The sequence below is a fragment of the Dermacentor albipictus genome, unplaced genomic scaffold (genome assembly GCF_038994185.2).
Source record: "Dermacentor albipictus isolate Rhodes 1998 colony unplaced genomic scaffold, USDA_Dalb.pri_finalv2 scaffold_25, whole genome shotgun sequence".
NCBI lineage: Eukaryota > Metazoa > Arthropoda > Arachnida > Ixodida > Ixodidae > Dermacentor > Dermacentor albipictus.
The window spans coordinates 477,501-502,701 of NW_027225579.1; the positions used below are offsets into that span (position 1 = coordinate 477,501).

Here is a 25,201-nt window from a genome sequence, read left to right on the forward strand (position 1 = left end):
CGTCTTACCCATCCGCGTCCAACCATTGACTAAACCATGTAGGAAGGAAAAATTTAGGAGAGAGCCTTACGTCCCGAAGCCAGCCTTGGTAAAGGAGCATTGGTTAAGCCGGTCCTTTGCACAGTGCTGGCCCAACACGTGACCTCTGGCGTCGAGATCACGAAGCAATCGAGATTTTCTAAGACATTTGGTTCTCAGTAGCTATGCCAGTAGTTTTTATTCGGTTCGCGCTTGTTCGGCTGTCCTGCAGTAGCTCAGCCTTCTGAGCGGGAACACTACAACCAACCACGCACTTCGACGTGCGATCGCGAACTCGGCTTCAGTCGCGTTGCGGTATGCTCACTCCTAACTTTTTCCTTCCTCCATGGACGAAACGTACTCGGGCAGCTGCTTCTACTGGCACCGCCGCGTGCGCCGCACCTTCAAAGAGATCTGCGATGCTGACAAAAAGTACCGACTGCTGATAGCGTCCATCGCTGTGTTCTCGTCGCTTACTTAGCGTTGTAGAGACACGGGCGGGCCCGTATCTTGAAAGCGTTCTGCGAAAGCGGCAGAGTGAGGCGTGTACTGAGAGCTGCGCGAGCGTCGTGTTCTCGCCGCTTCGTTGGCGTTGAAGCGAGAGGCTGCACGAAGGTGTACCCGCTCGCTGCAAGCGGGCGCTGTCGGGAAAGGGGTCCGGGACGGACGGAGGGACCTCGTTGGACGGAGGTTTTCTGGTTGGGTACGCGTAGAAATGCTTACGCATTGAAAAATAGGTACGGCTTTCCTACAAAACAGAAGGCATGTTAGCTTGAGAGCCCGCACCCCGTCAGACTGTCTAGAACTTACGCGAACAGCAGCGATTATACCGGAAGCTTCACTGAGCCACGCATAAATATCCGACTCGTCTGATTCGCATATAAGATTTCGACAAGCGCCGACTGTCCTCGCCGCTGTCGTTGTGCTTCGAGTGCCACTTGCTTTTGTGGGCACAGGTTCGCACAATAAAAAGTAAGTTTCGTGGTTCACAGTTTCGCTACTGTGCTCTTCGCCGGCATTGCAACGTGACATATATATTCATTTATTATCATTTTTTATATTTTTTTATACACTGTGGACTCAAGGTCCAAGCAGGGTGGGCGATACAATACAAATAAAGCAGCCACAACAAAAAGAAGCAGCAACAAAAGAACAACACCGATGCAGACTCAAAAATGTTAATTCACAGTCAGACCACTTGTTTCAGTAAGGCAATTCCAATCATACATGGTCCTTTGAAAATAAGAAAGTTTAAACAGGTCAGTGCGAGCAAAATGTGACGTTAGCGCGTTTTGTTGGTGGTTTCGGGTGGGCCTGCTAGTTTAGGGTGGTAAATAAGGTGATAGATCTACAGCTAGTTTATTATTCAAAAGTTCGTAAAGAAATTCTAAGTTTTTTCTTCGTGCCTGTAATAGTGGTACGTCATTTGACTGCCTTAAATTAGAGGGCGAGTCTAATGCAGAATATTCGTTAAACATAAACCTTACAGCCTTTCTCTCCCGCTCTAGACTGGCCATTTGCAATTAGGATTCCGGACTTCTTTTCCGCATTTTTGGCTCAATTTATGGCTGTAATTCTAGCCTTACGCAAACTAAATTCGTCAATATCGGTGGCAGTAAAAATAACAGATTCTTTATCCTTATGTTCCTCAGTCACAGCAAATGGTGTCACTAACCTTTTAGGTACATTTCATTTTCTAGTGTCTGCCCACATAAATTTAATTAGATTGCTTTGGGTGCTTGGACATAAACGATTACTCATGAACGAAATGGCTGACAGTCTCGCGAGAGCGGCCCTCAGTGGCCCTGTATTACCATTACTTCCTACAATAGCTTACCTAACGACTACTAGATTCAGGAGATATACAATTATTGAAGACTTTTTGAACCCAGCTGTAGCTAATTTTTCAGAATATCGACACCTCCTATTCCTTTGTCCCAAAAATTCCTTTCACACCAGAAAAACTGAAGTCATCTTTACCCGATTACGTTGTCGAATACCAAAATTAAACTTCAATCGTCACAGGGCTGATCTGGTGCCCTCCCCACTGTGCCCAGTCTGTGGAGACGATGAAACAATAGATCATTTTTTTCATATTCTGCCACCATTTTACTTATTTAAGAAAAAATATTCAAGAATCAAGATTTACACAGCTTGGTTTAAGCTTTTCAATTATAAATATCCTTTCTCTAGGAGCCTCCTCTCTTGGAAAGTGCCACAGGGATATTTGCTCAAGCATGGATGAATATATAATTGCTACAAAGAGATTGTCTTGAATTATTAAACATTTTGTTTTTGTTCGTTTCCGCCAGTTAGCTTGACCAATTTTAGTATTTAATAAAGATTGCCTGATTTCACCTTGGCCGATCCCCCTCAGTGGATGTGCGCCATCGCATAAGGAATACCATACCATACCCTACCCTTGGCACGAGCGACTGTCAGCCTGGCTGCCTGGATCCAGTGTAAATAGCGTGTAAATAGCATCTTTCGTCTGTGTCTTTCCACACGTAACATTTATGGTGGAGGTCAGCGATCCCCGTACTCACCACGGAACTCCGAAGTAGTCTGCACACCGAGCTTGTCACCATGCCTCCCGGTGGCGAGCCCGCCTCTGCAACGGCTTCGGCTTGTCCGACTGCTCCAATCGTCACGGTTGCCCCACATCGTGACCCAGGTGTGTTCCCTGGCCTGGAGGGACAGGATGTCGACGACTGGATCAAGCTGTATGAACACGGCAGTGCTGATAACAGGTGGGACCCAACGATTATGCTCGCCAATGTCATCATTTATCTCGGCGGCACCCCACGCCTGTGGCACGAAACCCATGATGACGAAATAACCAGTTGGGACAGTTTCAAAGAAAAGCTACGGGAACTGTTCGGCGACCCCATTGGGCGCAAGGCTGCCGCGAGAAAGGCTCTTGCGTCGCGTGTTCAGTCATCTACAGAGCCATACGTTTTCTACGTCCTCGACGTCTTGGCTCTATGCCGTAAAGCTGACGATAATATGTCCGAAGCAGATAAAGTGGCACATGTGCTAAAAGGCATCGCCAACGACGCTTTCAATTTGCTTGTTTTCGGCAACGTCTCGACTATGGACGCCATTACAAAAGAGTGCCGTCGCCTTGAACAGGCTAAGAGCCGCCGTATCTCACACCACACTGCGCGGCTACCCAACACTGCTGCTACGTTGACATGTGAGGGTCGACCGCGTCAGACCACCACCGGTGACGACGTCACCCCTATTGTTCGCCGCGAACTCAAGGCCGCCTGTTCGCCAGCCTTCTCCACGACGCCTCCCAATCCGCCAGTAACCACCATTGCGATGATTCAGGCCGTCGTCAGACAAGAATTTGAAAACAAGGATCTGAACACCGTGTGTTCCACGTCTCGACCCAGCGTTCCCCAGTTATCTAGCGGCCCTCCTCGTCCCCGGCAGTCCTTTTCTGCCCCATCTCGCCGCAACCCGTCCGAATGGCGTACCCCTGATGACAGGCCGATCTGCTTCCACTGCTGTCGCATCGGCCACATCGTCCGTCACTGCCGCAACCGATGGCCACCACCTCCTCGGACTTACGCCGCCACTTATTCCCGCACCTTTGGACCTTCTGTACCCTATGCCACCCGCCATGAACCCACTACCGCTGATGCCCCTGCTCCGAACCTTCGCTACAGCCGCTCGCCCTCACCTCGACGCCACCAGTCCCGTTCGCCCCAACCCCGCCGCTTCTCTTCGCCGCCTATCGCCTCCCGGACCCAGCCGGAAAACTAGGCACTGCAGCTTCTGGAGGTGAAGCTGCGTTGTCGACCCTGCCCTCAAATCCTCTGCTCACGTTACCTACTAACCGAAACCTTCTTGACGTTGACGTTGACGGCTATCCTGTCACGGCACTCATCGATACTGGAGCACATCTTTCTATTATGAGTGCTGCCTTCCGACGTCGACTGAACAAGCTCCTCACCCCAGCGTCGGCACGCGCCATCCGCGTTGCGGATGGTGGTACTGTGCCTATCATCGGCATGTGTACGGCACGTGTCAGCATCGCTTGCCACCACACTCCTGTCCTCTTCACCGTAATTGCTCATTGCCCCCACGACCTTATTCTCGGCCTCGATTTTCTCTCCGCCCATTCTGCTCTTATTGACTGCTCTTTCAGTACCCTTCGCCTTGAGCTGCCGATGCTCGCAGAACCTTCTGACGCACCCCACTGCCGCTTAAGCTCCACCGGCTTTCTTCACTTGCCGTCAAAGTCCATAGCCTACATCGAACTGTTGTCTTTCCCACCAGTTCCTGATGGCGAGTACCTCGTCACTGCTCTGCCCGACATCCCAATACAGTATAACGTCACCGTGCCTCACAGTATACTTACTATTACTGCGAACCACACTCGCATGCCTGTCTGTAACTTTGGATTGGCAAAGCAAATTCTACCGCAAGGTATTTGCCTTGCCACCATTGATTGTCTCGACGACCAATACGTGGCAGCGTAATCGACCGATGGTTCTCGCGGGCTTAGCATGCCCCTCGCGCCAGCCTCGGGCGTCGATTCCAACATAAATAAAATGGTTGCGACGGACCTGTCCTCTGCGCAGGCTGAAGACCTTTGCGAAGTATTATCGTCCTACCACGATGTTTTCGACTTTGACGATCGCCCTTTAGGCTAGACGCTCGCGGTCAAGCATCGCATTCTTACTGGCGATACTGCGCCTACTCACCGACGACCATATCGAGTTTCTGTGTCGGAACGCCGAGTAATTCAAGATGAAGTGACCAAAATGCTCTATAAAAACATCATTGAGCCTTCATGGAGTCCCTGAGGTGTTGGTTAAGAAGAAGGACGGCACGTGGCGCTTCTGTTTAGACTACCGTCATCTGAACAGCATTACAAAGAAGGGCGTCTACCCGCTCCCACGTATATATAGACGACGCCCTTGACTGCCTGCATGGTTCCAGCTATTTATCGTCTATTGATATTCGTTCGGGATATTGGCAGATTGCTGTTGACGATATAGACAGAGAAAAAACCGCGTTCATCACACCTGATGGCCTATACCAATTTAAAGTAATGCCGTTTGGATTATGCAACGCCCCTGCCACCTTGGAGCTTATGATGGACTCCTTGCTCCAAGGTTTCAAATGGTCCACATGCCTCTGCTACCTCGACGACGTCATCGTCTTCTCGCCAACGTTCGACACTCACCTTGAGCGCCTCACAACTATACTTGGTGTATTTCGAAAGGCGACGCTGCAACTTAACTCGTCCAGATGTCGTTTTGGCCACCAACAAATTACTCTTCTGGGCCATCTCGTTGACGCTTCCGGACTACAGCCTGATCCCGACAAAACTCGCGCTGTCCGAGAGTTTCCGGTTCCGGAGACAGCCGCAGACGTTCGAAGTTTTGTAGGGCTGTACTCGTACTTTCGTCATTTTGTTCCAGATTTTGCGACAATTGCTAGGCCCCAAACTAATATTTTGAAGAAAGGCGTACAATTCTTGTGGGGTACTGCAGAAGCCACCGCCTTCTCTCCGTCACTCTTCTAACCTCACCACCCATTCTCGCCCACTTCGACTCTGATGCCCCTACAGAATTACGTACAGATGCCAGCGGTCATGGCGTCTTAGCCTAGCGTCAACGTGGCAAGGATCGCGTTATTGCTTATGCGAGCCGCCTCCTAGCACTATCGGAGCGCAACTATTCCATTGCAGAACGCGAATGCCTTGCTGTTGTCTGGGCGGTTGCGAAGTTCCGTTCTTTACGGTCGCCCTCTTTCAGTAGTCACTGAGTATCATGCTCTCTGCGAGGTCTCATCGCTAAAAGATCCTACAGGTCGGCTAGGTCGATGGGCTTTGAGGCTACAGGAATTTTCATATTCCGTGGTGTACAAGTCTGGCCGCCTGCACCAAGACGCTGACAGTTTGTCGCGTTACCCTGTTGACGACTCTGACTCCTCCAATATTGTCAGTGCTTATTGCGTATTCTCTGTATCCCAGCTGTTTCATTTCGCCGACGAGCAACGCCGTGACGCCTACATCAGAGCACTCATCGACCGTTTTCAACACTCTCCGACCGATGCTGCTCTACGCCTCTTCGTCCTCCGCGACGGTACTCTGTACCATCGTAACCTTCGTCCGGACGGCTCTGAGTTCCTGCTTGTAATACCTAAACACCTCCGCTCCACCGTTCTAGAAGAGCTTCACGACGCACCAACGGCAGGACACCTCGGCGTATCTCGAACCTATGACCGTGTACGTCGCCGTTTTTTCTGGCCGGGCCTTGCCCGTTACGTACGACGTTACGTCGCCGCTTCTGAACTTTGCCAACGACGCAAGAAGCCTTCCCAGCTCCCCGCTGGTTACCTGCAGCCTCTCGACATCTCTGCCGAGCCCTTCCATCGTGTCGGCTTAGACCTTCTCGGCCCATTTCCGGAATCTACATCAGGAAACAAGTGGGTTGCAGTCGCGGCGGACTACGCGACCCGCTATGCCATAACCCGCGCTTTTCCGACCAGTTGCGCAACTGATGTTGCGGACTTCCTCCTACATATCATTTTGATGCATGGTGCTCCGCGTCAATTGCTTACAGACCACGGCCGCACCTTTTTGGCCAATGTCATTGACGACATCAAGCATGCCTGATCAATACAGCATGATTTTACCACCTCCTACCACCCCCAAACGAACGGCCTCACTGAGCACTTGAACCGCACCCTTACAGACATGCTATCCAAATACGCTTCAGACGACCACCGTGACTGGGACCTGGCTCTACCTTACATTACCTTTGCATACAACTCTTCCCGTCTCGAAACTGCTGGCTTTTCCCCGTTTTATCTCTTGTATGGCCGCGAACCAACGCTACCAATGGAGACTGTGCTTCCGTCCGCCACAGATTCAACTAGCGATTATGCCCGTGATGCAATCGCTCATGCAGACCATGTTCGCCAACTTGCGCGCGCTCGTCTACAAGTGTCTCAAGACAAGCAGAAACAACGATACGACCTCCGTCACCGTGATGTCCATTTTGTGCCCGGCGCCCTCGTGTTGCTTTGGTCACCATCGCGTAAAATCGGCCTTTGTGAAAAACTGCTTTCCTGTTACACAGGCCCATATCGCGTGATACGCAAAGTGACCGATGTCACCTATGAAATCGTTCTAGCCACGCCCTGTACGTCCTCCGCTGTGACAACCAGTGACATTGGCTACGTTGCCCGACCGAAGCCCTACAACTCCCCATGCACCTTGCATATTTAACAGCACCGTGACGGTGCTTTTGCCGCCGGGGGGTAATATTACGATATCATCGAGCGATGCGCAAGAGACGAGCCAAAGCGAGAACGACGAACAAGTTGGCCGGTGCCCTTGGCACGAGCGAGTGTCAGCCTGGCTGACTGGCTCCAGTGTAAATAGCGTGTAAATAGCATCTTTCGTCTTTGTCTTTCCACACGTAACTATATATATATATATATATATATATATATATATATATATATAGGGGTTTTCTTCAAAGTTCAGCACGCAGGACCCGACGTAACATACGCAGGAAAGAGAGGACGAACTTTTTGGAAGACGTCTTTTTACTTAACGTTTTCGGCTGGTGGACCAGCCTTCGTCAGAGTACAGTAACGCATGTACAACACATACACAGTTTTAAAGGCACCGTATCACGAGCAGAAGGCGCGCTATCTACACTGACTAGACAATACACTGCGCATCATAAATCATTATCATTGCGCATTATAAATGATTATTCATGACAGGCATTTTGGAATATACAAAAAATGATATCCAGATGTGTTCATACAAACATGACTCTCAAGTAAGTGCCAGCGGTTACAATGGTTATGTGTAGTGAAAACAAAATGACTTACACATGCAGATACAAAGGCGTGATGTTTAGCACATGGCATCTCTAAGTGTAACCTCGAATTATCTAAAAATTGATATGTTAAGCGTACAACTTCGAACCACAGCGACATACGTAAAAAAAGCCACATGTAAAATAGGAGACAGAAAAAAGCGCTGAAATCATGTGCGTACACTGTGTGGGAAGTGTATATTTGTGCTCAATCTAAAGTTAGACAGGTTAGTTTTCCTTTGTTTTCATTTATTCCAGACAAGACAGTGTTAAATTTGTGAATCAGGTAAGATTCGCGAAGCTCGCGGTCATGGTTGGTGCGGAATCCAGATTCGAGTGTTGTTACTTTGAGATTATTAAATGAGTGGCCCGGCATGTTAACATGTTTCGAGAGTGGTAGATTTGGTTGGGATTTGGCATGTGACCTGTGGTTGTTAAAACGGATCCTGAAAGGTGTTTCAGTCTGGCCTATGTATTGCATGTGGCAAGTGCCGCACTCGAGCAAGTAAACTACGTTATATGAATCACAGTTGAAACTGCCTTTAATAGTGAACATGAATTGGCTGGCTGTACTGGTGGCAGTCAATGTAGGCGTTATATGAGCGCAGACTTTGCAACGTGGTTTATTACAGCGGCTGCAACCGGTCGAGTTAGAAGTGGTGATTTTTGAAGACGTTAGTATGTCATCTATATTTTTCGAACGTCTGTACACGACACGAGGTGGCTCAGGAAAAATGGCTTTTAACCTGTCGCTTTGGGTAAGAATGTTATAGTGTTTGCGGAGTATGCCTGAGACATTAGGGTTAGATGCGGAATGTGTGAGTATCAAATTAGCCGACTGAGAGCCACTGGGCTTGTTTCTGCCTTTAAGAAAGTCCATCCGGTCATATCCTGCCGCTCGGTGTATCGCGTCATCGATCATCTTCTCTGGATATTTACGGTTGAGAAGTTTCTTTTTGAGTTCCTGGCAACAAGAATTAAAATCGCCTTCTTCAGAACATATGCGCTTAAAGCGCTGTGCCTGGCTATATGGAATCGCAGTCTTACAATGACGCACGTGGCTGCTTTCAAAATGAAGAAATTGATGATTATCAGTTGGCTTTTTGTAGAGTTTTGTGATTAGGCGTCCATCGGCAATGGTAATCGTGACATCAAGGAAGTCTACAGATGACGGTGAGTAATGATGTGTGAATTTGATAGCGGGATGTGCCTGGTTGAATGCCGCAATGAAGTTTAGGAGTTCCGTTTCGCTATGCGTCCAAATACAAAATATATCGTCGATGTAGCGCTTAAAGTAGATCGGTTTTAGTCGTACACTATTAAGGAACGCGTCTTCGAGCACTCCCATAAAAACGTTCGCATAGTTGGGGCCTATTTTAGTTCCCATCGATGTTCCACTGATTTGTACATAATGAGAATTATTAAATTCGAAGTTGTTAAACTCGAGAACTAACTTAAGCAGAACCTCGAGGGTTGAGCTATCAATCGGGCTATTACATTGGAGGTGTTCATAGGATTTCAAGACAGCCTGAATGCCATCCCTATGGGGAATATTCGTGTAGAGGGAAGTGACATCCATCGTTAGCAGAAGCGAGCCTTCGGGAACGGTTAGATCTATTATGTCATTAAGAAAGGCATTAGTATCCTTAATGAAGGAAGAAAATGTGGCTGGAATAAATTTGATTAGACTGTCGACGTAACGAGAGATGTATTCTGTCACTGTTCTGATGCCGGATACAATGGGACGGCCTGGATTACCTGGTTTATGTATCTTGGGCAGCAGGTAAAAGCGCCCGGCTATTGGACTAAGTGGGATCAAGGAGCGTGCTGTTTTATCGTCGATCTTCTTTTATCGTCGATTTTTTTATCGTCGTTTTATCGTATTATATATATATATATATATATATATATATATATATATATATATATATATATATATATATATATATATATATATATATATATATATATATATATATATATATATATAATTGCAAACGAATTGGCCCGCATTTCATTGTAAACTGTTACATAGCCGAAATGTTGCACTTCAATGATCATTCAACAATTTAACGTGGCCAGCGACGTTTTTTGCCTGTTGCCAACATTTCCATTAGATAATAAATAAACAACATTCGACTGGGAGGAAACTTGGGTGCAGATCTTTGAGTGAAACACATTGCAGGGGAGGTCTCGAGCGTATAGCGACCTGAAATTCAAGTGACGGAATGTGTAAGGGTCTGGCGATCTCGAAGCATCAGCAGACAGCGACTTTCAACGCGATAATTTATCCCCGGTACTCATACCCCGTTGCATCTTGTGGTCTTCGTAGGGGTGTCCTTGCCACCGTGGTCTTGCTAATGGCGGCTGGGACCATAGCGGACGCTTACGCATCCGACCACGCGAAAGCGAAAGGTGAGCGTATGACGCCAACATATTGTCCTGTTTGGATTAAGGAGAATAAGGTTTCTAACTACCTCGGGTACTAGAGTCTGCAACAAAAAAAAATGCTGTTGTCTACGTTTATCTTATTCTTAACTTTAAGCTACTGTATTTGAGCTCATGAAATTCAGAAATGGTGGTTTTCCTGTGATGCAGTTATGCCAATTTTGCCTATAACAGTATTGGTAAAGGGCAAGCCTTGGTGCTTCAGAGTAAAATATGAAAGCTGAAAACTATATTAGACGCAGAGATCCGCCCACCCCTGTCTTTCGAACAATGACCTGGGGTGGCATTCATGAAGCTTTTTGTTCACAAGTGGTGTTCGCCATTGGTCGTCCGTCTTTGTTAATTCTATGTCCAACATCACGACTGGCTGGTATCTCCCCTTACGAATACTTGCAGACACAACTTTTTGCGAATACGGGTACCTGTTGTGCTCACATGGTACCATTTGTGCTACACCTTATGGCGCCGTCGGAAAATACAGGATATACGAAGCACGCGTCCAATAGTGCGGAGCTAGCAGGGAATTCTGAATAAAGATATATTGCCTACGGGACACGCGAGCGCTACTCGATTTCGGATGCCATAATCATACCGCTGTAGTTCTCAAAGTCAAAACTTTTTGCTGCACGATCTCCAAGTCCTCGTTTTTTCCTAATGTCTGCCTCCCTATCTTCAGGGGAAAATAAATTGCTGCCGCTCATTATGTATCTGAAGTCATCTAACATAGAGAAGTAGAAGTTCATGCTCCGGGTAAATGTGATTTTACGCCATGCTCAAGCTAGGACAGTAAAGTATCTGAATTACTCAGCTCCGTGCGTTATACGGTATACGCCATGCAAATATGCGATGTCATCTGCATCGATCCAATTCAGGAAAACGGCGGATTTCGTAGTCGCTGCTGGTAAGATGTACCTCGTGCTAATAACGTGCTTATTGAAGTCATTCCACGTATTTGTCAGAGGAGATACTTTGCCACAGTAGATCAACGAGGGCATTGTGCTCATAACCCTGCGCGGAAATGAAGTGCCGCGTCTCACGCACGGTTATTCTTTTTCTTTTCTTTTTTTTTACTTACCAGCGTCATTCACACGGTAAGCGGAAATGGCGTGCCGACAAGCGTGAACTGGAATCCCCGGTTCGACATGTCTTTCAGGGAGCTAGTTGTTTTTATTGATTTCATTTTTAGCCACTGCCCCCCCCCCCCCCCCTGAGAGTCGAACCGGGTAAAAGTCAATTCTAGTTTCATTACAGAAGCTTTTCAACATGAGAACGACTGCTCTGTCCGGTACGTACTCACTGTTCGATAGAGTGCACAGCAGCATAATAACACTGTAAAGCACTCGCTGCACGTGATTGGCTACAAGACAGTCCAGTTACAAACACCGCTCGCCTGACCAGAGTTTCGTGATGGCCTCTTCTGCAACAGCGGCCGTGAGAGTCCTGCGGAGCTTCTCCGTGCCGGCCAACCTCAAGTTACTTGCGTCAACCGCCCAGAAGACGTCGGGCTCCTACAGGCTCCGCTTCATGCATGGAATTCGCGCCATCAGCATCTACTACGTTGTCTTCGGCCACTCTGGTTCTGAATACTCATTCGCGAGCGGTGAGTGCCGCAGAGAGTGCACGACGCGTTGCGCATACTGTTTGAGCTTTTTCACTGTGATTGTGGCAGGCCATGCTTTCAAGCTCAAATGCGGCAAGAACGGCCACTCAACTGCTTCGTGAACTCGTTTATGGGCACGCTGGGCCCTGAACTCGTTTCCGAGTTTACCCTCAAAGCAGCTATAGTACATGCATAGCCACGATGGTCAGCGGGATGTTACAGCTGCGAGGTTCAATGTCCTTTGTCTTGCTTTCCTTTTTTGCGTGCCATGCATTCCATTTGGAGCGCCTTTGTGTTTTGAACATAAAGTTTGTATAAATATAAGTCCGAGTGGGAACGTCTTCAGCTGTTTTCGAATTTGAAATGAATTTTATGGGACGGCATTTCACCCACATCATCAAAATACTGAGATTGATGTAATATGGAGTAAATGTTCCAATGCAGAGAGTTGTTGTTGTTTTTTTTACTTATGCCGGTTTGTACGCTTCCGAACAACGCTCCTAGTTCTGCTTAAAGCATTTCCGTTGAGTACACATATAGATAGCTATATTTGCAATAAATACAAGGGGAGGGTGCGGTTACCTTAAATACTAAGGTGAATCTTTGAAGAATCAGAAATGAAAGACGATGATACTCTAACACAATGGACTAGTCGTCCACAGCAACATGACTGTGCATGCGCATGCTTTTGATGTCTAATCAATACACATGGCGAAAAGAAGGACGCTACCATGCACAGGGAACCCGTCACGTTAATGGGGGGATCACTTCGGTTGCTTAAGCTATTCGGTGGGCCGGGTTCCACAAACGAACATGACTCCGTGTCACCGAATGTCGTCACACAAGGACGCCGGACATGAGCTGCGATAGGCGCGATTTGCTGCAGGTTAAGCTACGTCGCGTGCGTCCGCGGAATTCGTTCCGTGGTGTGAATCTTACGGCGACAGTGAGGAGCTCGTCACTGCCGCAAGTCTCGGAGCGTTATGCATGATATACAAGATGATTGTGATGTGGTTCGGCTGCGCACCTTGCGTCTAAATCACATAGCTTTTCTTTCGTGACATTTTCCATTGGCCGACTCACTATCTATATGTCCAGCATCGGGATTGGCTGAAATTTTCTCTTACACGAACAACTCTAGCGCGATAGGTTTCTGTGAATGCGGGGCCCTTGCCACTGGCGAAGCAGCATCAGAACTTTTCACAGAGGCTTTGCGCCTTGCCTCTTGGCGGTAGATATTTGACTGAAACAGAAGGTTCATCGCCGATTTTTTTAATTCATTGCTATTAGATTAACGTTTAGAACTTATGTCATTCGTAGTGTTACGATAGCGAAGAACCAGCACCCATATTCAGAAAAAAACCTCTTACTGTATCATTTTTTTCTAAGAGGAAATTCCTGCCAATCTTGATACTGGACATTTTATGAGCGAAGGCGGTCGGCCAATAGTAAAGAACATTTGCGATTGAAAAGCTTTGTTGGAGTTCGGCCCCAGAATTCAGCTTCAGTGTCTAACTACAAAACAACGAGAGCAGCTAAAGTTTTTCCCTGATGCTCCGCGAGGTAGGGCATTTGATCCAGCCCATTTGGATGACAGTCTCGTGTGATGTGCTAATGACCCCGAATTGAATCGCCTTTGTTCCCAGCATTTGCGCCTCCGCTGATGCGTAGCTCTCTCGCGCAGGTGGGACGATGTTGCAGCTTTCGTACTTCGACCGGTACGACTCCACGCTAGCGGCGGTTGGCTTCATGGCCGTGGATACCTTTTTCTTCTTGAGGCACGTGAAACAGTGGCACTTCCGCCTCCGTTTAGCCTAAAGACACGGATGATTTTATATCTTAGGGTGGTCCCGTATTTTCAGATGGCTCATTCTGTTACAACTTGTTCCTTCTGATAACCTTTGTTTTTATGAATGAAATAGTTTTTTTTTTCTGATAAGGTAAGTCGTAAATATTTTTTGTTGTTTCGCTAAATTGTTGTTATACGTGATAACAAGTATTTTTATTGAACCCATAACGAATCTCAACACTCTACGCAAGCTTCTACACACACAAAAAAAAATATCATCTCACAAGAAGAGCGTTTTTTCTCATCACGACGATTATGCGGTTTTCGTGGGCTAAAATAAGCACTGGGCTTTTCGTGAACTACGCATAATTCTTTCCGTTATGCATTAAAGCATGCGAGATATATCGAATTTCAATTGAGATCAAGTATAGTGTAATAATGAATTGCTGAAATTTGACTTACGGCCAGGAGCAGTGTCCAAACAAATACTTCGACTAATGCAGCGAGTTCCCTTCATCAGAAGATCGAAGGAATGCTTTAGGTTTTTATAGTTGAATGACACCGTTCTCTCTTTTCTTGTCTCTCTCTCTCTCTCTTAGCATGTAATGCACGTACGTTTAATTAATGACGCTTCGGTCGAGCTCTCGCAGATTCTCGTGGCTAAAATTGTATATTCTCGTTGATGTCAGCTATCGCTGGGGAGATAATGATAGTATAGGAAAATGTGCAAGAAAACATTGCAAGCCCAAAATGGTTTGCGCACACGTTTACAGAACTTTCTGCGCTTGCGTATACTGGATATTTTTTCACTTATGCTACAACTAAACTGTTGAACAACTCGCAAAAGCAATTCCGCGTGCTACTCCGGCTGCAGCTGTGCATGTGGCGGCTGCGCGCTGTCACGCAGCCGGCGTTGGGGGCAGAGTCGTCGTCGGGCTTATGTGCGTGCTGCGTCTTCTCGGCGCTCGGTTTGCGTTGAATCCATAGGCAGCACGAAGGTCACTTCGCTCGCTGCTGCTGAAGCGTTTCCTCGCGTCACTGTTTTGACAGCGAGTGTCGACGATCATCGAGTGTGATGTGTTCAAGTATGCTGTGCGCACTGAAATCATGCTTGTTAAATTAGTTAGCAACCGAATATTTACCTTGATCCACCCGATAAAAGCACTACCCTTGCTTCGTATGGCTGTCTGCTAATTTGCTATCGCAATCGATACTTCGCCTTTTGGGTGAAACTGCTATTTTTTTTATTTAAGCCCTCGCTGATGAGGGGTATAATGACCGCGATATAGGCAAAAGAGGGCTAGACATTAAAATTTTCATTCCTCACGTTGCACTTTGAGCATGCGGCGGGGTACTTGAGGTCATCTTCATCAAACGGGCCCATTCGCCGTTGGGCCCGGACATAGCGATAATAACAATTTATAACTATAACTATAACTATACTATAACTATACTATAGTATATATATATATATATATATATATATATATATATATATATATATATATATATATATATATATATATATATATAACTATAACGTATACTTACCATCTCGAACAAAACAAAAATCTGCATCTGGCTGTAAATGTAAATCTTTCACTGTCACGTCTGCTTTTGGACAAGGGAGTTAGCGGGCTCTCTTTCTTTTTTTTTTGTTTAGCGAACACTGAAACTTGGCGTTGGCTGCAGTACAAAAGCTCACCAAAAAAAAAATCCCGTTAGCGCAATAGCACACCATATTTTGCAACCAAGATACAGGACATGCAGAGAGTGCCATAACGAACCCCAGCCCATTTCCACGGTTCCGTTCTGCAACACTCGTAATGACGTTACACACGTGAGACTTAATCGTGGTAGCTATACATTATATGAGGCTTTCGGCAAATAACTAGCCGATCACGAGTACATCACAACCCGACGCTACTTCTTCGAGGCATTTTACCCGTGGATAAAATACTTTCCTCACTTTACAGAAGTTTCCACAAGATAGTCATTTAGCGACAAAGGAATGACACTTGCGCAAAATGTTTCACCTCTGTAACTCAATAACTTACTCTGCTTACTGCCACCTGTACTAAGTGGGTAAATATATCCACGGGTACAATGCCTCGTGCGAACGGTCGCTGGTGATCATCTGCTCAGCCATACGTTGTGCAGCCATCCCTTAATTTTCAGCGCCTATCAAAACTCGTATCTATTCAACGTTCTGTAAGACACCTGCTGCTCGGATTAAGGTAGCGCGTTCAATTTCTCGTTATGGTGATTGCGTTGTGTTGCAGGAGGCGTTACAATAACCTGTGTACTGAGATCTCTTTGCGCGTTGAAGAACCTAAGCTCTGAAGTAGTTTCGAGATTAAGACTCAACCGCTTGACCAATTGAAGACTCTGAAGCCAATGTTGCCATCAATGACATGCGTCCGCAGTTTTAGCTTTGAGCGTCGGATTATTTTTTTATCTGCGCTTTTCTAAGTCTTTACGCCACGTAATTTTGAAACTCTATCATTGTCTTTTGCAGTGGCTATATACTCTCGTACACCATCAATGGCACAAAAAATGCACGTGGAATCAAGTCGGCCGTGGTTATTGCGCTTCGACGATGGTACAGGTATGTACAAAGAAAACAAAACGACATTTCGTTGCCGTGTTTTTGCTTCCATAACTGCCGCGAAAGTTTGAGCAAAAGTGGGCCGCGATTTTCGCGCTCAGGTAGCGCCTAGTGTTCACATTACAGCCAGACCGAGATTTCGCACTGCTGTGGTAAATATAAAAGCGTTCGCATTAAATGGGAATGATTACGAGTTATATTAAAGGATGCCTCTCCCTTGGCTTCACTTTATATACTAAGGTGAGTGTTCAGTGCGCTTGTGAGCGCTCAAGGTTGAATCGAAGATCCGCTTCACATTTCACAAAATCCTAGTGGCACAACTCCTCTTAAAGTCAGTTCTTATTGCTGCAATTCTGAAAAAGTACTTGCTTGCACAGATTGCACGGACTAATGCTCGCACCAGCAGCTCCATATACGAGGAGTTGCTAGTAAAGTTCTTGCGTTGACCAGAAAGAAGAGAGCTAGAGTTATAAAATAGCACATTTACTGAACATATTCTCCACTGAGACTGACACACTTAATACAGCGCCGTTGCAGTTTTTCTAGACAGTTCATATAGAAGCCCTTTCGCTGGGCCTCAAACCAGCTCTGAGCAACATGTTTCACGTCAGAAATGCCCTCAAAACGTTACATCTTCTGGTGTTTCTTCAGGTTCGAAAATAGATTATAGTCCGAAGGGGCCACGTCAGGTGAGTAGGGGGCATGGCGGACCAACAGGAAACCGAGAGCGTTCACTTTGGAAGCCACAGTGTTGTAAGTGTGCACAGGTACATTGTCATGTGAAAAAAAAAAGGAGTGGATCCCATTGGTCAACTTTCAACAACGTTTCGTCTTAATTGCTTCCTTCAGCCGATCCAGGAGGTTAGCATAACATAGGCCGGTAATAGTAGAGTTCCGAGGTAAGTAGTCAACCAATAGAATACCGTTTTTGTCGCAGAAAATCGATATACCATGTTTTTTAGGCTGGTTTCTGGGAGCGGAACTTTTTCGGCCAAGGGGACCCACTGTGGCACTATTGCTTGTATGTTTCTTGGTTTCGGGATCATAGATGTGGCGCCAGGTTTCATCCCCCGGTCGCTAAACTAGCCAAAAAGTCAGTATGCAGCATGGAGGAAGGAAACTGAGGAGAGGCCCTACCCCCTCCGCGCACTAGGAGAAAAGTGTGAACGCATAATATACACGAGGTTAAACAAATTTTTAAATGCTCATAATATAATATGTAAACAACAATATGGATTTCAGGCTGGCAAATCAACGGAGACAGCACTGCTATTCATAAAGGACCGTATTTTGGAAAACTTTGAACAAAAACTATATACACTGGGTATTTTTCTTGACTTCCGAAAAGCCTTTGATTCTATTAAACATGAAATTCTTATGGAAAAACTGCGAAAGTATGGTATCAGAGGAATAGCACATGAACTGATAGACAGTTATCTCAAAGGAAGAAAACAATACACTAATATGAATCAATTTCTGTCAGATATATGAATAATTAAGTACGGTGTACCGCAAGGATCTATTCTTGGGCTTTTGTTATTTATTTTATACATCAATGACCTCGTTAACATCCCCCTGACACCTGATATTATCCTTTACGCGGATGACACTAATGTCTTCTTTTCTGGTTCAAATCTAGCCTCACTTGAACAACATGCAAATTAGTGGCTGAGTCAGCTACAGATCTGGTTAAACAACAATGAATTTGACTTAAATATAAAGAAAACACAATATATTATTTTCCGTCCCAAAAATACGCCCTTGAATCATCACGTCCAACTACAGATCTATAATACCAATCTATTGCCAACAAATTCTTGCCGCTTCCTGGGCGTCTGTTTCAAATATGACTTAACATGGACAGATCACGTGGATCAGGTCCGTTTGAAAGCATCTAGGTCCATCGATTTGTTGCAACGCGTAAAATATCTTTTACCTCTGCGCTTGAGAAAGCAGATTTATTTTTCCGTAGTTCACTCCTACTTTGTGTGCTGTCAGCTAGTTTGGGGTACATGTAACAAATCAGATTCAGACCGCCTTTTCTCGCTTCAGTTCAGGGCGTTGAAGACGGTATTCCATTCTGCACTTGTTGTCAAAGAATCCCTGTACGACGCAGTTAAGGTACTGCCGTACTATCAACTTTACAGCTTCTCATTGGCTGTACTCATTTTTCATTACATTAAGCAAGATTTTACATCCTTCCTCACTAAGTACTTAAACAGGAACCTTACCCATAACTTGCGCACTGTATCTATGGTTTGGTCAAAGCCACGCACAAATTATGGTACTCAGATCATAGACAACCAAATAGTTACACTCTGTAACACTTATCCTTCAATGATCAACTGCATAAATGATTGCCAAACCCTTTCTCTATTTAAAAAAAAATGAAAATGATGCTTTCTTCTCCGGCCTCTTTTGCTTAGAATTGTACCTTTCTTTTATTTTGAGCAAGTGCTATTTGAATGATTCTCTACATCATTGTTTCCGTGAATTAGAATGATGAATTCAATGTATAATATTAAATCATAGGATAATTTGTCATATGTGACACAGCTTTGTATTTCTGAACTTCCACTGATTTCTTTGACTTTGCGATGTAGTGAGATCTGCAGAATGCAGTATTTTCTCGTGCCGACCTGCTGTCATAATGTGATCCCGAGGTGAAGACCCTGTCAGGAGGCATTGTTGCCTCCTTTTGTCGCGCCTCGTGGACACCCTGTACCATCTATGTATGTCCGAATAAACTGAATTGAATTGAATTGAAGTGACGTAGTACGTCCTCCTCTTTTTTGCAGATTTTTTGTTTCTTTGCCGTAGCGGTCACGCCTTTCGGACCACAATGGCGGCTTTGTTTTGGTTATGTGCGCTCACGCGTGTTGCTCCGTAGGTTTCGTACCGTGGCAAAGGCGCCGTGCGGGCAAGTTTGCGTAGGTCTCCGTGTTTTGTTGCGCTGCGTTATCTGAACCGTGCTCTCCCGGTTGTTGCTGTGGCCAGGTGGGACAGGCGGAACTAAAATTCGTGAAATGAACACGCATGCAACGCTGTACGCAATGTACCGCGCCACGGCAATGGCTACGGACGAAGGAATATCCGCGGGAAATTTTGCCCTTTTTCGCGGAATCATGCTAACGCTGCTGCTTAGTATTGCTGCATGGTAGAGTGTATAAGCGCGACTGGACGAGGACGTAGAAAGAAACAGATACACAGACGCGTCCTCGTCCAGTCGCGCTTATACACTCTACCATGGATTCTAACCAACTAGCCCGCCAACGTGTTTGAACCAAGTTCATTAGTATTGCTGCGGAGCGCGCGGGTCCGAGCAGCACGGTTGCGCGCAGCGCGGTGTGGTTTCGCGAGAAATGTAAACAAGAGAGGAGAGCTGGCCCGATAGGCGGAGCAACGCCATGAGCAACGCCAACTTCCGGCTTCACTTTAGCTTCACAATAAGTGACGTCAGGGCCTCTCCTCAGTTTCCTTCCTCCGTGGTATGCAGCTTCAAAATGGACCAAAATAGGCCAAAATGGCTTTTGATGCTTCAACTTGTTCCTCCATCTGACAAATGTTCTAACATTTCGGCACCCATTTCGTCGATAGTTGCACAAAGCTAGAATACTGGAGATGACAAGCCGAACACGCTCCTGTGATATGCCCAATATCTGGGCCATTTTGCCTACGGATATTCACCGCTCCTCAATAATCAGTTCATGGAAGGCATCGCAGGTTGCGGGGTCAGTTGAGGTTTGGGCGGCACTCACTGTGGGGCTCATCTTCAACGGTGAAATGCCCAGTCTTAAAAACTAGATATTGAGCTTGAGATATCGAGATATGTTTGTGATATGTCAGTGTGAATGTCCTTTGTTGATTTTCCTTGGAGAAACAAAAGCTTGGTGATGACCCGTAACTCCAACGACATAAAACATGCGTGTGCCTCTGCCAACACAGTTTCTGATTGAAAGATTAAGAAAGACAGCTTTAAGAATCATAAACGTCTGATATTCACAGAGTTACATACTAAGATGTTAGGCTGTCATACACCCGCCCCCCAATAATTCTTCTATTTCATATGGAATGTGGGGGGGGGGGGGGGGGGACAGAGCTAGGAACTTGTTAGCACCCCATCAATTCCGGACAGAATTTATTTCTCCAGACTGTCCAGATAAAACGTCTTCCGTTTTCTTAAGGACATCTGACTTGTACACATTACAGAAAAAAATAACCGCTAAAAAATTAAAATCATTTCATTCCAGAATGTAACTAATTACAGTGACCGATTAGTGCCCGACGAAAGTGATCGAGGAATTAGTTAAAAGTAATGGATATATTCGACGTTACAGTGCTGCCAACTTTTATTGCCATTAAAAAACCAGAATAAATCAAACGAGCTGGTCTGGCTCTTTAACTGCGTGCGCTGCAACTCTCCATTTCGTTTTAACTGACAATTTCTTTCAGAATCTTCAATTAAAGATACATAAAATTCTGGAATGCCAAAACAACGATATCCTTGTGAGTCACGCCGTAGCGGGGGCCTTCGGAATAATTTTGTCCGCCTGGGGTTTTTTAACGTGCACGCAATGCACGGTACACGAGTGTTTTTTACATTTAGGCCCCACCGAAACGCGGCCGCCGCAGCCGGGATTCGATCCCGTGCCCTCGGACTTAGCAGCGCAACAGCAAAGTCACTACGCTGTTTTACTACCCCGGCGGGTAGTGAAAAAAAAGCAAGAGATCTGTTAAAGAACTAGTTAACAATGTAACTGATAAGAAGTAACTTATTACATTATTATTACAGTCCGAAACAAATAAAGGTTCAAATCACATGGTTTGTAATTTCCTGCCTTCACTTCTCATCAGCGATCGCCTCGTAATCTGGTGGCATTTGAAACCTTCAGCCCATTAATTTTTTCGTCGTTGGGTACAGACAGTACAGCAGTACGCCGAGACGTAAATATATATTTTAAACCATTTTGGTCGGCGTATGCATTATCGGACCAAAATCGCCGACCAGCCAGCTGGCTGGCTTGGCAGCCTGCAGGTAGCGAGAACAAGAAAATTGAAGAGGCTCAATGTGTCCTCGCGAATAAAGTGAAAGTAAAAAAAAATAAGAACGTAGTTACTTTTGCTGACTTTAGTGCTTTGACGTGGATACTTTAGCGCAGGTGAAAAAAATGTTGATATTCTTTTCTGTGACACGACGGCACAAATGAACCACCACAAAAGCTTCGTCTCATCGGACCTCGCTGCGTGCTTTGTCAACTTGTCTGATAGTGTGTTGATTTCCCTTGTCTCGTTGTGTGGTCCGATGTATGACTTTAGAAAACCGAATGCACCTTTGGCGTGAAATATTTATAACAACATTAAACCTGCAAAGTTCTGGAATAGAACAACTATAACATGACTTTGAAAATGTCAATGCACCTTTCACATCAAATGTTTATGAGAACTTTATACCCATAAAGTTTCAGAATTGAAATCCACGCGCTCGGTAGATTCCGCGGCCTCCGCGAGATGCCGCGACGAGCCCGCTCGCCATCAAAACGCCCTTGAAACTTTATGCTTGGATAGGGCTTGTTGCGTTATGTCACTCCAGGTGCATGGGCGTTGCCACGAAATCCGGCCCGAGTTCGCAATGTTCGCGCTGAAATGTCTTTGTCTTTACGAGCGTGAAAAAGACATTCCAGACAAAAACCAGAATGATTTCCTGCACCGAGGGTTGTTTTGGTCGGCGGTGCATGACAGCACGAAAAAATTTCGGGGGGGGGGGGGTGAAGCCCCATACCCCCCCCCCCCCCCACCCCTGGCTACGCCCCTGCCAGTGGCCCCAGTAGCACATACCCAGTCACACGCACGTACTCAGTGGCTCGAGGTGTACATGTATACACAGTGGCACATACACCCAAGTTGGCGTTAAAACGGTTTAGCTGAAGAGCGGCACATAGCCAGCGGCAAATGCTCAAGTTGGTGTCACAGTGGTTCATCGAAAAGTGGCACATCCTTAAGGTACACATTCAGTAGACCCAGTGCTATACACCCAAGTTGGCGTCGAAGATTCTCGGGACCTGAAAGCCAAAGTGCAAACAATAACAACACAACATGGCAGGATAAAACCAATTAAACGTATGGCAGTGGAACTGCAGAGGGTATCGGAGGAAGCAGGGCCTCTTAGAGCAGTTCATTAACACTAAAGGAGCACAACCAGACATAATCATGCTACAGGAAACCAACATAACACCCACGCTAAGGGGATACACGTGCCAAGAGAGCGGAAGGACCGCAACCCTCATTAGCAATAAGATAGTAACCATAGCACACAAGGAGATTGAGGGGACAAAAATCGAATACGTGATCACAGAAATCATACCCAAAAAGAAATACAAAGGGAGAAGCACGTTCATAATAAACCTATATAGCCCCGCTAGACAAAAATATGGAGATTTCGAGAAGCTGTTTGCCGAAGCAGACAAACTAGCCAGATCGAACACACTCATCATAGCAGGGGACTTTAATGCCAAAAGTCCGAACTGGGGCTACCAGAAGGCAGAACGAAAAGGACAAAAGATAAGTGACGCGGCGGAAAGGATCAGATGTGAGCTACTCACAGACTAAAACCAACCTACGCGACTAGGGAATAGCGTAAGCCCAGATACCTGCCCAGATCTAACCTTTGTGAGAGGAGCAAGCCAGGTCGAATGGGAGAACACGCTAGAAAACCTAGGCAGCGATCACTACATCATAAGAACGTCAATAGAGGCAGGAACAATCAAGAGAAAGATAGGATTGGCCCATTTAACAGATTGGGACGCGTTCAGACAAGGAAGTCAACAACTAAAGGGAGAGATCACATCCATCAAGGAAAGGTGTCGGCAGCTCAAACAAATACAGGAAACATATACGCATGAAATAGATAGGACGGAGCAAGTACCGGAGGTGGACAAACGTCTGCTTGGGCTATGGGAAGCGAGACGTGGGCTCACTAAAAGATGGAAAAGACAAAAGCTTAACAAGAAACTCAAAAAGAAAATAGCAGAAATCACAGCAAAAGCAGAGGAATATGCAACGCAACTGGCCAGGCAAAGCTGGCAACAGTTTAGCAGTTCGCTACAAGGTACGCTCAACACGGCCAAAACGTGACGCATTCTGAAAGCATTAATGGACCCAGGGAAAACAAAGGCAGAGAGCAACAAGGCAATCCAGAGGCTGATTCACCAGTACGATGGTACCGAAGAGCAGCTAATGGAGGCCTTGAAAAACAAATGCTACGGACAGGAAAGACCCGAAGAATATAAAGGGGAATATCAGGGGGAAGAAAACGCAGATATGGACAGGCCAATCACACGAGAAGAAGTGAACGCAGCTCTGGGGTCCCTAACCAAAAACACAGCACCGGGAGCTGACAAAATTAAGAACTCCCTCATTCGCAACCTAAGCGAGGAGGCGATATATCAATTAACAATCTACTTAAACAAATTGTGGAACGAGGGAACGATCCCGGAGGAATGGAAACACGCCGAGGTCGTAATGATCCCGAAGCCAGGAAAGAAACTACAGATAGAAAACCTAAGACCAATCTCCCTCACCTCGTGCTTGGGAAAGTTATACGAAAGAATAATCACAAAGAGAATACAGCAACTCATGGAAGGGAAGGAACTGTATCCGCACAGTATGTTTGGCTTCCGAGCAAAGCTATCAACCCAGGATGTCCTCCTATAGATTAAGGAAGAGGTCCTAAGCAAAGCACCAAAGACAGGAGAAAACATCATAATGGCACTAGACATCAAGGGAGCCTTCAATAATGTCAGCCACACGGCAATAATGGAAGGGCTTCAAAACATAAATTCTGGGAAGAGGACTCATGACTACGTGAGAGCCTTCCTAGCAAAAAGAACGGCCACAATAGGACTAGGGGATATAAGAAGCGAAACCTTTGTCACCCCAAGCAAAGGTACGCCACAGGGCTCAGTCATTTCACCCATACTGTTTAACATTGCGATGCTTGGCCTGGCCAGGGAACTAGGCGAAATCGAGGGCATACGACATGCAATGTATGCGGACGATATCACAATATGGGCCAACCAAGGAACGCTAGCACAAAAGCAAGAGAAACTGCAAGAGGCAGCAAACCGCGTAGAAAACTATGTTAAGGCAAGAGGCCTGGCTTGCTCCACAGAGAAATCGGAAATTCTCAGAATTGGAAAGAACCCCACCAAGGCCGAAATCGAAATAAACTTAGAGGGCCAGCTTATAGCGGAAAAGAACATGATAAGAATTCTAGGAATGTGGCTGCAAAGCAGCGAAAAATGCAGTCACACAATTAGCTTACTCCAAAAATCGACAGATCAAGTAAGCAGGATGATTACGAGAGTTTCAAATAGAAGACATGGCATGAAAGAGGCAGACACGATCAAGTTGGTTAAAAGTTTAGTGGTCAGCAGAGTCACATACTCGCTACCTTACCACTTGATGAACAAGGTAGAAAGAGAACAAGCAGAAACCATACTAAGGAAGGCGTACAAAACGGCACTGCACCTACCGAGGAATACTTCAAACGACAAGCTACTGCAGCTAGGAATACACAACACGTTCAGCGAGCTGGCAGAAGCGCAACTAAACACACAAATAGCGAGACTTTGGCAGTCGGCTACAGGAAGAATGCTCCTAAAGAGACTAGGATACGATACGAAAGGGGTAATAGATCGAGAGGCAGACATCCCAGACAACATCAGACAAACCCTCAGAATAAGTCCAATTCCACGCAACATGGATGCGAACCTACACGCAGCCAGAAGGCAGGCAAGGGCAGATTACGTGGAAGGCCACCTGGCAACACAGGAAAACACGGTGTACACGGATGCAGGGCTATACCCGTGGGACAAGCACACTAG

General features: G+C 46.1%; 1 protein-coding gene and 1 long non-coding RNA gene across 2 annotated transcripts in view; one reads left to right on the forward strand and one right to left on the reverse strand.

Annotated features, from left to right (window-relative positions):
- The window catches only part of LOC139052502 (uncharacterized), a 37,063-nt gene extending 26,774 nt beyond the window's left edge, over positions 1 to 10,289 (forward strand). The window contains exon 3 of the long non-coding RNA XR_011509941.1: positions 10,207 to 10,289. This is a non-coding gene — a long non-coding RNA (uncharacterized lncRNA). The remainder of the gene's footprint in view (positions 1 to 10,206) is intronic.
- The window catches only part of LOC135914836 (uncharacterized), a 126,746-nt gene that overhangs the window by 30,992 nt on the left and 70,553 nt on the right, over positions 1 to 25,201 (reverse strand). Inside the window, exon 4 of the mRNA XM_070529622.1 lies at positions 2,565 to 2,706. The gene's annotated coding sequence lies outside the window, so the exon portion shown is untranslated. The remainder of the gene's footprint in view (positions 1 to 2,564; positions 2,707 to 25,201) is intronic.